The sequence below is a fragment of the Psittacula echo genome (genome assembly GCF_963264785.1).
Source record: "Psittacula echo genome assembly, chromosome: 17".
Taxonomy (NCBI): domain Eukaryota; kingdom Metazoa; phylum Chordata; class Aves; order Psittaciformes; family Psittacidae; genus Psittacula; species Psittacula echo.
Genome location: NC_137753.1, coordinates 2,114,479 through 2,130,273, shown reverse-complemented (window position 1 = coordinate 2,130,273; position 15,795 = coordinate 2,114,479). Strand labels below are relative to the sequence as shown.

Genomic DNA, 15,795 nt, shown 5'->3' with positions numbered 1-15,795 from the left:
CTGCTGTAATCACCAGCAACATCCCAACACCCAGAGATGGCCAAGAACCCACAGGGCTGAAGTCCGCAGGCTGCTGGAAACAAACTTCCCCCTGCTCCCAAAGAGACACTGAGGAATAAGTAGGGGTTTGATGGTTCTCTGCCAAAAACTGCCTCCCAGTTGGGTCCAGAGTCTCCCTCTCAAGAGACCTGTGACAGCCAGAGCGATGCAGAAAGGTCAGTGAAGAGGCCTCAGATTAGACCCCGAACCCATGTGTGGTTTAATCTCCATAATCTCCAGTGCTACTGCACACAGGCTGCACCCCCATGAAGGTATCACACAAGAAATGGGTCTTTTGACCAGGAGATGAATTTTTTTGCCTTTTCTGTTTGAAAAGAAGACAGTTCTATATAAGGGTTGTAGCTGTATAGTACCAAAGCTAAAAAAATCCACAATGCTCTCCAACCAGCTGGCCCAAGCATCTGCTAGAGCCACAAAATGCAATTATATTACTCCCAAACGAGACGTAAAAATATCTTGTTTCCAATACTCTTGGTTTTAAGACTCATACTTAATGTCCTCTGGGTATTGCAGCGGTGCCAGATCTCCGTGTTATGTACTTTATTAGAGTTGTGTGAATGTCATATTAATGACTCCTGACCAACATGTTTACACTGCAAATAAATTCTCCCACAATCCACCGCCGCATCCCCTCTTTCCCAAGCCCGACTCCGCAGTTCTAAGTGATGACTGCAGCAGCAGATGATGGGAATGGCACTGCTTCTGCGGGAGCCAGGAGGAACGGCACTGACACCAAGCTCCAAACCCACCTCTTTATAACCTGTGGCCAATTGCAGTGTAAAATTCACTATCAAAAGGCCCTGGTGCAGCCCTCCACAGGGCCACCAGCATGGCTCTACACTCACAACCTTGCAGAGAACCCACCAAGCCTTGTGCTTCAACAGGAGCCACAGTTCACTCAGATGCATGTGCTAAAGTTTGGACACTACATGGTTAAGGAAGTCTGGCCCCAGACTTCCATTGCTCCCTACACAAGCCACCAATGCTCCAGGAGCTTGATGCAGGGTGCAAGTTGTAGGAGCCAACCGCTGATTTTATGCATACATATAGAAATAAAACACTCCGGAACTAAAATCCTTCAGGAAATATAAACCAAGATCGCTGGGTTTTTCCCTCGGAGCCAGCACAGTATTTCCACCAAATGTGCTGTGCTCTGCAGAATCTTACTCCCATCCCACGTTATGTCTGCTACAAATCTGCGTCATCTCAGACCTTACAGCTCCGGAGATACCAAGAGATGAGCCCCAGTGGGTGCTGAGGAGCTCCCCACATCCTCTCCAGCACCCATACACCCAGGACCCTCATGGCTGGGCCGCACAAGCACTTACAGAAACAAACCCCCTCACACAGAGGCAGATCTGGCCAATTCACCCCCGAAACCCTGCAGAAATGGGCAGGTTTAGGGTGGTCACATCAGCCCAGGATTTTGCCTCTTCCTATGAAAAACCAACCTGCCATAATGGAATAAGGCAATTTTTAACTTTCATGGCTGAATAAGCATCTTGCTATAGGACAGAAACCTAAGGTACTTCAGGTGAATGAACGTCAGTCTTACCCAAGGCTTGTTCCCTCTATTCCTTTCAGCTGGCCTATGCCCTGCATGCTCGAAATCGCCATCCATCCATCCCTCCCTCCCAAAACCAAACCAGAGGGAGAAGCTGCAGTAGCTGGAGGTAGAACCTTTGTTTCTATGCTGCTGTCCTGGGCCTGCCCAGCAGATTTGGGCAGACTAAAGGATAAAGCGCAGATCGATGCTGTGGGCACACAACAACCCATCAAATATATGAGTGTTCCTGCGATGCCTGGCAGCTCCCAGCCCTGCTCCCATAGCACAGAGCCAGCCAGACTCCACGCTGGATCTTCTGACAACTCAAAACGTATAATTCAATTCTTCTAACAGGCTAAAAGAAGGATCCACATCAACTAGGATAGGAGCTCCCCTAGGCTTTCTGCTTAATGATATATTACAGCCTGATTTCCCTCCTCCAGAGGAAATACCTTGGATAACAAGGAAAATCTAGCTCACAGCAGCGCTATAAATTAACACGCACAGCAGAGAGACTGCGAATCCTGCCGCTGCCTTCCCTGCCCCAAGTGCTCACAATTACAAGGACTGGCACACAAACAGGGGAAAAGAGACACAAAAAGCCAAGGAAACCCTCCCATCACTTGCTGGCCCTGTCTGCAATGCCGGCACCCGGAGCACCAACAGCATCCTTGACCACAAGGAAGAACCGGCACACTTAGCATCACAAGCTGGTGTGAGGAGAGCAGCCCTGTGCCATGCAGGGATAACAGCAGAGATGTCTGGTTGCAGTTTGACACCCGTGTGCCAGCTTCTGTCACTACATGAGCACCAAGGCTCAGGGAGAACAAGAAATCTCTCGTCTGCCACCTCAAACAGGAGCAGAACTGTGAGGAACAGATGACACGGTGATGCTCATTGGTGCTTGCACGCACATGGACACAGACAGGCAAAAAGGTGAGTCTGGAGGACAGGCACATCCTGGGCACTAGGGTGAGTCCCAAACTGGTCCTGCACAGGGAAATGTTGGGTTTCTAAGGGAGAGATTGAAGGGCGTAAGAGCTTTGGATGGAGAAAGCCTGTCTTGTGGAGGATGCACTGGGGAAGGCTTCCCTGCTGTCAGCAGCAACCCCATCTAAATCCTGTTCTTTCCATGCTCTGCTTTCTGTAACTCCACAGCTTTGTGTCCATCGCCCAGGACAGTCCCAGCAAACCACAGAATCCAGGGCAAGCAGCAACAGCCCGTACCACACGCACCACAGCGGATGCTCCCAGGTCAGAGGCCAAAGGAGATGATTTTGGGGAAGAGACTGTGGGTTGGAACTAGATGACCTTTGAAGGTCCCTTCCAACCCAAACTATTCCATGATTCTATGACACAGACACATGCCATAAATCTCAGCAAAGCCCAAACCAAGCAGCTCAAGTTATTAAAAAAGCTATTTTTGTTTCAAATCCATCAGCAAGGTGAGGAAAGCACAACCTGAGAGATGCCAAATACACAGACGAGGTAACTGAGGAGCCCTGAAAGCAGTGCAGGAGGAGCTGCAAACAGGAGTGCTGCGCCCTGAGCAGCCCAGGTCTGGAACTCTTCTTCCCAAACCCCACATCCCACCTAGCTCCTGCCAGTACATAATTCCTACAGAGTTTTTGCTATATGTAGATAGGAGAAGTAAACCCGAAGGGCCCAGAAGACAGCGGTCTGAGCAACGCTGGTGTTTTATCTGCAAGGGATGCTCTCTGAAGGCATCTGCCTGTCTGCTCACAAAAGGCTGGTGCTCATCAGCCACTTGGGGCATGTGCCCCCTGTCACACCAACACCCTCCTTCCTTTTGAAAAGGGAAGCAGAAATAGATTTATCACTAGAAGACACAAAGTCATTAAATAATTAAAACCAAAACTATAGGCACAATAAAAGCCCTCTGATAAAAACCCTGCATTTTAATGTGCGTTAATTCCCCTAATGATTCTCTGTGTGTCTTAGAGGGTCAAGTCAATGTCTTCACCAAAACATTCAATTACATCCCATTCATCCTATCTTTGGAGAGAGCCTATTGTTTGCTTTTGTCTCCTATCAAACCCTTTTTCCTTTGCTTCTTGCCCGAGATTACAAACAAAAGGCAGCGTGGCACCAGCAAGGTCAGATGAGACAGCGCCATGCTGTGAGCCCCGGCGCTGTCCTCGCCTCTGCTCTGTCATTATAAAGCGGATGAAGGAAACGAAAGGACATGCATGTTCCCCACAAACACCCCCTCATCAGCAAGTCCTCGAGGCACCGTCAGGGCATGTGGCACCCAGTGCCCAAGACCACCCAGGAGCATCTCTGTGCACAAGGGCACCAGCCCCTTGGTCACGATGTCTCACCCAGCCCCGCGTCCCTTCTGAGCCCGGCTTTGGAAACAGCATCAGCAAGTAATGCTTTAAAGTGAAAAGTGAACTGGATGAGCTTCAAGGTCCCTTCCAACCCAAACTGTTCTATGCGTCTACGAAATATTAAAAGCTGTGTGGATCCAGCTCTGTTTCTGACCATGCCTGCTGATTTCATGGTTTGGCTCAGAGCAGGGCTTTCCCACCTAAAGTAAAGCCTGCAGGACTTAGCCTTACATTCATAGCTTAAACAAGGGAAATAGGTTTAATTTGATCAGCTAATGGAAGCACCCTGTAAAGCAATTAGGTATTTTAAGATTCAGATCATGTGAGTTATGTTTCATCCTAAGCTTGGCCATATAATTCAGTGGTTTAATTTATACCCTGTAGCTTGGGCTGACAGCATTTTATATAAATGAACATTTGTTTTTATTTTGCATTCCCCTGTTTAAGGTTATTAAGTTTGCACGCAAAGAGCCATCAACTGCAAATCCACATTAACTGTGTTAGACAGGACACCAGTGGGCTACAGTGTCCCTAGACATGTGCCACTGGTGAAGGCCCCATCGCTCTTCCTCCAGTTTCACCCCAGCAGCCCTCACGCTGTTAATCACAGAATCCCAGCCTGGTTTGGGTTGAAGGGACCTTAAGGCTCATCCAGCTCCAACCCCTGCCACGGGCAGGGACCCCTTCCACTAGAGCAGCTTGCTCCAAGCCCCTGTGTCCAACCTGGCCTTGAACACTGCCAGGGATGGGGCAGCCACAGCTTCTCTGGGCACCCTGTGCCAGCGCCTCAGCAGCCTCACAGGGAAGAGCTTCTGCCTAAGAGCTCACCTCAATGTAAGCCAGGTGTGAGGCAGGCAGGGGAAGGAGCTGCAGACGCTATCTGGGTGCTGTGCAGCACCAGCGCCAGCTCCCACCCAGCAGTACGTGACTGCAGCTCCTCGACTGCTTCAATATTTAAGCAGAGCACCAGCCGGAGCTGCAGCAGGAGTGACCTGATGTCACCTCCCGGGTCCCAGCTGCAGCGCAGGCAGCAGAGCGCTCACCAGCACGCACTGCACAGCCGCTGTGCGATGTGTGTGTGTCTGCATGGGCAGACACTGGAGAGGACTCCAGCACCAGGCAGGGAATGGACCCATGCGCAGGGATCCAACACCCAGCGGTGTCAGAAAGAACCCTTACTGCAACCCGAAGTGGCAGCTTAAGCCACTCTCTGGTCTCAAAGTAATAACATCATTACTTTAAAAAACAAAAGTAAAGTCTGGATTTCAAGTTATTACTTTGAATTCTACACACCCAAATTAATCAGCTTGAAATACATGCATGTTCTAAGAAAAAACAGGAGAGTTTGTACGCATCTCTGGATGCACAGAGCTAACGCAGTTGTGATCTCTTAAGCAAGCATGGTTCATTCTCTGAGGATATCGTCGCGTCCTTGCAGCTATAAGACAAATCCCAGCCCATTTCTTCCTCATCATCCTTCCGCTCTGAAATGAAAATACAAATTCATGTTGATTATGTAGCATCTCCTCAGCTGGGTTAAGCCATTTTCATTTTCCAGCTGTCCCCGCTCTCAAAGCCATTAATATTCTGATTATTCCAACAACAAACCGATCTGAAAGCCACACAGAGCAAGTTCTCACTACCCCATTCAGCATCACTGGAACAAAACCTGCAAAACCATTTCATCTGTCCAGTTGTTTGGCCTTTTGCAGGCCAGGCTTATTTTGGCCTCAAAGTGTTACCTCTCTGCACCTTCCTAAAGCAGAAATGTTGGGCTGCACATCCCGCAGCTGACAAGGGGAACAGAGCCAAACATTCCTAGCACCCTTAAGGGGCAGAGATCTGCTTTGTCACAAGGTCCCTGCCTCACTGGGACTCGACCTTCACATCCTCAGAGCCAATGCAAATTCCTCCTCCACAACGGCACTATGGGAAACATGGATCCCTGCATCCCTCTGCTCCTCCCTCCCAGAGTGATGCTCTCACCCTGGGATACCCTTCGCCGTCAGCTGCCTGGTGGTACCTACACAAGGACACTGCTTCGCCCTGTGCTCCAGCACCTCAGCTCCTGCAGCAAACACTGGGGTTTAGATGCCTATGCTTCTGCAGACAGAAACCCCACAAATCACCAGGATGCGGCAGCTCCCGAGCCATCACCGCTGGGGTCCCAGCTCGTCGCCTGGCGAAGGGAAGGCTTTTCTTTATTCCTGAAGCAATAAGCCAAACCCCACTCCAGAAGGGTCTTAAAGGAGATTTATTCTGCAGAAGCCGTTTTAGAGCCTCTGAGTAGGAGAGAGTGATAAATATTCCAGCTTTCCCCAGTCCCCGCTGCTGCCGCGTGTCCCCCTGGGAAGCAGCAAAGCAATAGGAGGGGGGAAAGGGAGGTAGGAAGTATAAAGGGGGAATAAAAGATCTGCTCCCAAAACCTGGGACGGGTGAACATGAGGATGCTGGAATGGAGGGGCAGAGCACACCCCTACTGAATGCAGTGCATGCTCACGTGCAGAGGCACTTGAAAATCCCATTAAACAGCTTAAACCAGACCTCTTGGTCTATCACCCTAATGGATGGAGAACATGTTGGGGCCCAAAGCATTTCTTGCTTTGCCAGAGAGCAGCAGCAGGCTGCTGCCAGCTCCACCAGCATCACCCAGCAGAATACACCTCTGCAGGGTTTAAATCCTGCCAAAGAGGCTCAGTGGCAGCCCAGGGACCACTAATTGGCACCGCAGGAGAATACAGCCACCGAGTGGAAAAGGCATTTGGCTGGGGAGCTGTGTGGCTGGATTGCAGGAGGTGGGATGTTTTCATTAACAACAGCGTCTCAGCAACCATCTGCTAAAGGTCCACACTATTAATTTAACAGGAAAAAAAATGGAATAGATTACTCTTACAGTTTTCAATTAAAGTACATGATGTCTTCAAACTGCAACCTTAATTAGACATTATAGGATGACATTTAGGAATCCTGAGCTCCCATCGCCAATCAAGGCGTCTGAGTGAAGGCATTTTGCAGTAATGCCAGAGCAGCACTGGGCAGATTTGAGGTGTACAGATCTGTAAGGCTCAGCTCAGTTAAACCAAGGCATTCTTCCCGGGTCAGCATCACCAGAGCTCAAAGTGGCTGGTCCTGGTGACTCTTGAACTTCTATGAAGTAGCAAGTGGACACCTTCAAAGCTTTAGTGTCAAGGGTAAACCTGGTAGGAAGAAACTGAGTTAAGGTGAGAAATAGTTCTCTAAAACACATGGAAAGGAGCAGGAAAACACCCAATCAAGTGAAAAAGCAGCAGTTAACAGGCACCAGAGTTAAACGGGATCCGCTTGGCAATTTCATCTGCCAAATACACATGGAAAACAGTAAACTGAACATGCAAGGGGTCTTTAACAGCAGGGCCACCGTTCTGCACACACCGAGCAATGGCTGTCCTGAACCACTCACTCAGAACACCATTAGATGCAAGTATCAGCAAAGTCAGACCTTGAGTCAGGCTGTGCCTAATGGGATTAGGATGGATTTTACCTTCCACTTAAGTCCCAAACTGAGGGAAAGTCAGTAAAACAGAGCAATATTAAATAACACCCAATCTTTAGTTACTGGAAAATACCCACAGATCATTACATGATTATTTTATTATTCTTATCCTTGCTTTTAAATTACTTTGGACTAAACCCCACAACTTAAAGAAACACATGGACCATTGTCTTGCTGTCACTGTTGGCTTTAGTACTGCCAATGGGACTGCTCTTCTGTAGTCTGAGTCACATATGCAGTGAGATCAAAAAAGGAAAGTCAGTAAGATACAGGTATCTATGATGCATAATTACAGCATAATTACCAAAATCTCCACTTCTGCACAGAGGAAGACCCATGGAGCCATTCCCATTACCTTCCATCAATGCCATACGAAGGCAATTCCATATCCTCAACCAAGACTGGCCAAGTCCAGCTCTCCAGCTCCAGTAAACAAGAGGGCTGAAGGACGCTGGTGGATTTTAAGCTGTCAGCATGTGGACTGCTGCTCTTATGAGCACATTTTGGGGGAAAACCTTAGGGTTTGTTGCTTTGCAATCTGCTGCTACAATCATTTGGCTGCAAACCGACAGGGATTTCCTCCTTTTGGGACTCAAAGAGTAAAACATGGACGTAAAGTGAATAGCACTGGTCAGAGCAGGACACTGTACTTGGGATTTGCAATTGTTCTTCTCTAACCTGCTACATGTGCAGCCCTAATCGCAGTCAGTGCCGATTGCCAGAGGTGAAAATACCAGCAAATACCAGCACCTTCTCCATCTGCCTCATCCTGCATTGAGCCCGCAGCAAACCCTTCCAAAGAACTGTGCAAGGTTCATTAAAAGGAAAATATCCAGGGTAATTGTCCCTTTCTGCATATTCCTCACTCCAATCTTCTCTAACATAATAATGCTCCACAGTCCTGCAGAACTGTCTTTTCAGCATGTTTTTGCATTATGCCTAATTTTGTAAGAGTTTTTCAGTCCCACATAACGACACAGTTCAATGCAGAACCAGATATAAATCTGGCTTAAGAGACTCTCAACAGGAATTCATTTAAAACTGTAAATGTTAAAAGATTCTGCCCCTGATTTATGGCATTTTCTTATTTCAAACAGGGAATTAAAATCCTTCTTAAAAGATACATCCTAAATCATGATAAAAGCCCTGCTCGAGTGACGATGCTGGTCAGAGCAAGAGCCACAAAGCACAGCAATCCAGAAAGAGCACTGCCTGGTACATTTTGCTTCCTCGGCAGGCGCTGTCCTGCGATGAACTCAGTCCTCATCTCTTAATCACTGCAAAATGGACTCCTGGATGCTGCTGCTTTCATGTCTCATCCCCCTTTCCTGCCCTCCAAGTGTGAGCAACTCCCTTCTCCCAAAGATCTAGCTAAACAAAGGAGCTGCTTTACCTTAAATGATTAGTTAATGGTTTTATTCCATTAATATTAATACTAATAATTTATTAGTAGTATTAATAATAATTTATTATTAGCAGTATTATTGACACGAAGTCTCTTCCATCTCTCCAAGGTGCTCTGTAAATATTGCACAAGTATCCTTGTGCAAACAACATTTAATCCTAAAAATGACCAATGCTACTTATTATTATCAGTCCTATAATCATTTTTAATGCTTCATAATTGTGAACAGAGGAAATCATACTGACCAAGTCTGGAGCACCACAGCCCCGTAACACACACAGTGGGGTTCATGAAGTTTATGCAAAGGACTATTTGAAATGAAGCCATGCAGTACACTGATGCCATTCCCAAGTGGATTTTTAAGCATCCAAGACTCCAAAAGAACAGGGGCCTATGAGACTAACAGCTTTAGGTCATCCTTCCTAGATGTGCATCCACTCCATCACCAGACACCAAGCTGCCCATAAGAGTCTGTAACCTTGTACTGCTCCATTAAGTATAAGAATCTAAATGGGAGAAGGACCAGCATCAAACACAGAGTAAACAAAGGCATCCAGAAACAAAGGTTATTCAAATATTGATATAATTAATTGCTCATTCCTCACAGGCCAAAGAGCTATTAGCAGAAGCCAAGGGCTCTGTGCTGCGCAGCCTCTGGAGATACAAAACACAGCACCCATTTGTTCATTAAAGCCTCTGTGGGTCACCCCTATGCTCAAACCTGAAAACACTCCAGTTAACTGCAGTGATGAGGTTCTGAAATGCTGTTTCTATGTCCCACTTATCCCTCACAAATCTTCCCAGAGACAGTATAATGGAGTTTAAGGTCTTCTGCTGCCATTTCTCTCCATCACACAGCTGCGTGAGCAAAATCAAACACCAGCAGGTATTTGTTCTCTTCCCCAAACATCCGCCCAATTAATCCAGATAAACCTCAAACAAAACCTTGGGTGCCAGTGGGATAAAAGAGACCTTTCGAGGTGGTTGCTGTCAGTACCTAGAACATTAGAAGCGATCCCATTATACAACCAATTATGGAACACATTCCCAGCCCTCCCCATGGGGAGCAACCACATCAGCAAAGGGAAAAGAAAACCCAAAACAAATCAGAGGCGGAGCTCTGTTCCCCGACTAAGTGAAGACCTGAGCCATTTGCACCACAGATGTGAGCGCCAGGCGCCCTTTCCTTCATGACTTGTTAAGTTCTTCTTCTTCCTTTTAACTGTTGCTTGACGTTTAGAAACAAAAGGAGTACTGGAACCCAGCTGCAGTCTCCAGTTCCCACTGGTGCTGATGGGTTGGTGGTTTTGGTGGTTCCCCCCGTCCCAGTAAATCAATGGATCCTTCAGTTGCAAGCTCTTTTCAGATGATTGAGATTTCAGTAATTCCTTGCTTTCGAGAAAACAGTTCAGAAGAAAAAGACACTTCAAATGACCAAAAATGACCACAAAAAAGGGACATTATTTGTGTGACAAAAGCTGTTTAGAGCTCTGAGCAGTGCCAGTGCCAGGATTTCCTGCATTTCTCCTGCAAAGGAGTTGAACCAGGAGGCTGGTGTAAACCCAGGGATGGTGCCTGTATCCCAGGGCAGAGCATGGAACCCGCATCACCTCTGGGGTACCAGTGGCTGGGAAAACCATTGCCAGCTGTGCTTGTGCTTTATTACAGAGAGAGATGCTGAGAGCACAACTGACGTTTCCAAAGGTTAAGCATCACAGGCGGTTTCATGCTCTCTACATTTTAAAGTGGTTGCTTTCTGCTTTTCCTTAACATAAACTAAAACCACTCATAAACCCAAACCTCTGCACCCGGGGTAGGAGCCCTTTGGGTCCGTGTTCAGCCAGAAAAAGGAAAGAGGCTGCAGGGGCTGGTGCAGGTGTTATTTTTAGCACAACAGCTATTTACAAGCTCCATTCCCAGAGGGAATTCAGGGAGGAAAAGGGATGCTGAAGAGTTTCTTACTAAATATAGAAAGAGAGATGCACCGCACATAGCGCCGGCTCCTGCAAGGACACAGCCCGGGTGGGACCCACTGCCCCAACAGAGGCTCCATGCATGGGGCTGGGTGCTCAGTTCCCTGCATTTTAACCTTCCAGCTCTTGGTGTATGGAAAAAGCTTTTAAAAAGCGGCTCTTAGACCTAATTGGCTCCAATTTGAAGCCTTGATCCTGTAATGAATGGCTCCAGAAATCAAACAAAGCGTTTTCAACACAAATAAAATTGCCTGTTATGAAAGCAGAACGGGTTTAGGGTAATATTGACTTGAACATGCTGTCAAGGCAAATCAACAGCAGGGAGGAAAACAACCCTCCCTCTTTAAGGCAGTCCAAACCCAAATCCAGCCACTGAGAGGGGACCTCATCTGAGTCTGTGCTCTATGCCCCTAAATGAAACGGGGGGCTCACTGTAAGTGGGCTCATTTCATAACTATTTAAAGATATATACCATTAAAAAAACATTACCTTGCTTAACAGAGATGCATTTCAGAATTACTCTGTTCTTCTCCATCTTTAAGCATTTAAAGATCTCAAGAACGAGCTTTGACATCAAAGAGCTCCCAGCTAGATGGGGATGCCCCGTCTAACTCCTCCTATTCAGTCTTCAGCCTACATCCCTCATCCCGCAGTATTTACCAGGGAGCTGTGCTGCCCAGAGGAAACCACTGTGGCTACGCTGGCTCCTGCCTTTGCCTTCAGGCAGAGTCATTTCCATGTGTTCAGTTCACAGGAGAGTTGGAAGCTGCCATTCCTCAATCCCCAGCCTGGAGCCGAGCTCCGCGAGAAGAGGCGATGCAGAAAAGCTGCAGCTATTTGCAGACACACAAGGAGTATATGGGAGGACAAAAATTACATCCAGGGATGTCGAATGTTGAGGTTTCTCCTTCCACCTGGAATACTGCATTCAGAGAGGGGCTTTGGACAAGGGCCTGTAGGGTCAGGCCAAGGGGAATGGCTTTAACCTGCCAGAGGGGAGACGGAGATGAGCTCTTAGGCAGAAGCTCTTCCCTGTGAGGCTGCTGAGGCGCTGGCCCAGGGTGCCCAGAGAAGCTGTGGCTGCCCCATCCCTGGCAGTGTTCAAGGCCAGGTTGGACACAGGGGCTTGGAGCAAGCTGCTCCAGTGGAAGGTGTCCCTGCCCGTGGCAGGGGTTGGAGCTGGATGAGCTTTAAGGTCCCTTCAAACCAAACCAGGCTGGGATTCTACAGCTCCCACCCACCAAGAGGTTTTGGACATGGAGAAGGCTGCCTTGGCAGACATGGTTGAGACCCACCATACAGATGTGCTCCATCCTCCACCCCAAGGGCTGCCCCATGCAACAGCCTCTGGGTTCAGCTCCATCCCCATCCCAGCACAGCTGCCAAGGGGTCCATGGGTTCACACTGAGGAATTCCTGTTTGTTTCTCCCGGTTTTCCTCCCCGACTTGGAGTTACATTTGTCACACTCCGTATCCCCTCACTTAATGCATGCAGATTATGTTAAATATTTCATTCATTAAATGGCTCAGGTTATTACTGAATTGTACCTTAAGCTCTTCAGAAAGTTAATTCTTCTCGCACTCCATCACTGATGTGAAATAACCAACTTAAAGGAGTATTTTACAGTTTGTGCTAGACACATCCTCTATTAGAAATCCCACCCCTTTCAGAGTTACTGTTTTAAGCACTTCTGTGACTTAAACTGTCGAGAGGGAATGATTTTATCCTATTGCTAAATCTCATTTCACTCCCGGTGTGGAGGAGCCCAACAACCTGCCGAGGACCCAACCATAAATCTACTGGGAGAGAGCAGCGCTTTGAAAGCTATTTTCTAAACAGCTAAGGGAGAGGAGGAAGGCACAAGGATTTGACAGCTTTTGTACTCCTGTAACTCACAGGTAGCTTTGCTGTTTGAAAGGAAATAGCTCCTGCAATAGCCCGTAATGTGCCACGAGCCCTTCGGGAGTTTAATAAGAGTAATTTGGAGTGGCAGGATCCATGAACAGGCAGGAGGAACTGGGGGGAAAGGTGCAGTTACAGGGGCAGCTCCAGCTATTTCCAGCCTCTCAGAAAGCCAAGGCAGCAACATCCTCGTCAGCGATGACAAGGTCATTACCAGCTCTAATGAAGGGAACAGGTCCTGGCTAACACATCGGCACAGTCTGGCAGCTCCTGGCCCCATGGACCATCGCGCGGATCACCTTCCCCGGGGTGAAGGCAGGATAAAACACACTCTGCTGTGTGCCCAAGGGATGGTGACGCAGGAGTGCTCCACACCGCTGCCTCCTCCCACCATCACTTTCCTGTTTGCACGCTATGGGCAGCTCCTAGGGAAAACAGACCTGGCTTCAACCCATCTTTTAACTGCCATGTGGCAGCTACATCTGTATAAACTGCCAGCCTTAGAGGAGACATAGCTGGTTAAAAATTCAAGCTGGAACAGCACGTGGACACCTAATGAAGTCCATGGCCAGTGACCCATGGAAAGGCTGCTCCATTCAGCATGGGATGCAGGTTTACAGCCTCAGCCATGCACAACAGACACCACAACACCCTGCAACATCCATCTCAGCTGGAAAAAACCTCTCTGTTTCCAATGGAAATATGCAAACCAGGCTCTGCACTGTAAATCTTCCTTCCCGGCACTAAGGAGATAAGTAGGACCTATTAACCTCCCATGTTATTTCCAACTTCATTACTGGAGCTGACACGAGGAGAGCGCACGGTGACGGCTCTTTTTGGCAGAGTGCATGTAAATCGCTTTCCCAAAGGAAATTACTTCTCTGGGCTGAATGTTATTAATCTAAGTTCTCCCTTAGTCAAATTGTTGCCTGTAATAAATATGGAACAGGTTGCTATGCTCATCTCTGAGGGCATCCCAATCCAGCTGCAGGTTCCCCCCCCCCCCCCGTGAAACCTTTATGCTCTATGAGAGCATCCTTCACCCGAGGATGGGGATCGTCCACCCTGGTATCACCCTGTGCTTGAGAGCCCCATGACTGCAGCATGAAATTGTATTTTCATAGTGTGGAGTGCTCCAGCAGCAAAACTGCATGAGGAGCAAGCCAGGGCAGGTAAGCCTAGGGAAGAGACATAAGGCATGTCCTTAACCCACACCGTGATGTAGCAGCCTTCCATAGCACCACCTTCCATGGCTGGTGCATCATTTGTGTCAGCTTTGGTACCATTAAGGCAGTGCAACTTCCAAGGTTTAAGAGTTTATGCTCTTTCCCAGTGGATAAATACCAGCATCCTCCTCATGGAACTAAAAAAATCCCAGGGCTTAAGCACTAAAAGATCAGAAAACCCCATAAACCCCACATCAAAACCCAATCTGAACTTTGCCAAAGATGTGGCTAACAAATAGAAATTTCACATCTTAAATTCCTGGAGGAACTATAAATTAAGGGAATTCTATTTGCACTTTATGCCTTTGTTTTACTGGGAAACAGCTTATCGCCAATAAAGATCTTCACTAAAAATGCTCCCAAAACACCTGGTGTTTCCTGTCTTTCCCACAAAGGGCACACAATCCCTCCTGCTCAAACACCACAGGGCGAGGGCGCACACCTCTGGCAGACTCCAAGGTACGGAGCAGGTTCGGAGCACTATAAATGCAGTGGTACGGAAAGCCCCTTCCTCACTTGTTAGCCAGCCGAGTGTGAAAATGTTAATGAAGGCAGCAGAAACCATCTACGGGAAGCTCACCATTAGGATTTCCTTCACATCCCACAGCCCCGCTCACACACAGCCCCCTGTGCACCAACCTTTCCACCCAATCACAGCCATAACTGCTGCGCTCTGTCCAGCCACCCTCATCCGGTGGCCCTGATGGGGGAAATCAGTCATAAACTCCAACTTTTATTACATGTATTCCTAACAGACAATAAATGCAGAGGGATTTTCAGTGTGTATCTACTCCCCTAAATGAGTATTCTTCACACACACATGCTGGCAAACAGCCTTGAAGTCAGGCAATACCAATGGCACCTTCTTCTATTGAAACATCTCCATTTTGGAGGTGGCTCACAAAAGCCCTGACTCATGGGGAACAGGCACCTTCCGGCTGCTCCGAGCAAGCCTTTAGACCTGGCTGGATGCCCTACCCTGGGGGGGCAGTGAGCTGCTGACCCGGACCAGCACCCCATGGATGTCAAACCATACAGGTCAACTCTCCCATTGGAAAAACAGCCGTTTTCCGTAAGTCTTCCGCTTATCACCAAGATTATCTTGATGTCTTTCCACCCCCCAAACATACCACTGTGTATAGTGCATTACCAGGGCTGTCCTTCCCTTGCATGTACTTTACATTTAGTGCAAATAAATGCATTTTGTAGGGCCATGGTGGCTGCTGTCAAGGTGAACACTGACACACTCGGCATTTGGGCAGCCAAACTCTGGCTTGGATGCACTAGAGGCTCAGCATTGCCATAGGAAGCAGAACAAAGCTCAGCACCGTGGCTGGCAGATGGGTTGGAGGCTGAACGTACCAGGAAAACACTGTGTGGTTGGAGGCACCAGCCAGAGATGCTTCCACCTCTGGAGCGGGATGCTTGGGGTATCACAGGCTCCTGCAGGAGCTCATCCCAATGAGCCCAGCGCATCTCACCATCCTTTTCCATCTGGTTTTTGCACAGCACCTTCTCCCAGGAAGCCTGATGGCTGCGGAGGTCATTCTCAGACATGCTATTCTCCGTACCATGGATGTGCGGCAGGAGCAGCACAGACCCTGCCCCAGTGCAATCCACAGCAGAGGAGCAGCAGCATCCCTGACAGAAGACACATATCCCTCTTGGCAGAGAAGTAAGGGAAGAGAATACATGATAAAAGGCAGGCATGTGCACAAAAAACTGCCTCCCCACCACAGCCGTGTGATTTTTAATTTTCCCCTAATTTCAGGACTGCAGCGCTGATATAAAAATCCCTA

At 48.1% G+C, this 15,795-nt stretch overlaps 1 protein-coding gene across 2 annotated transcripts in view; it reads right to left on the bottom strand.

Moving 5' to 3' along the window:
• Window positions 1–15,795, bottom strand: part of CAMTA1 (calmodulin binding transcription activator 1) — a 221,624-nt gene that overhangs the window by 175,465 nt on the left and 30,364 nt on the right. The window lies entirely within an intron of this gene.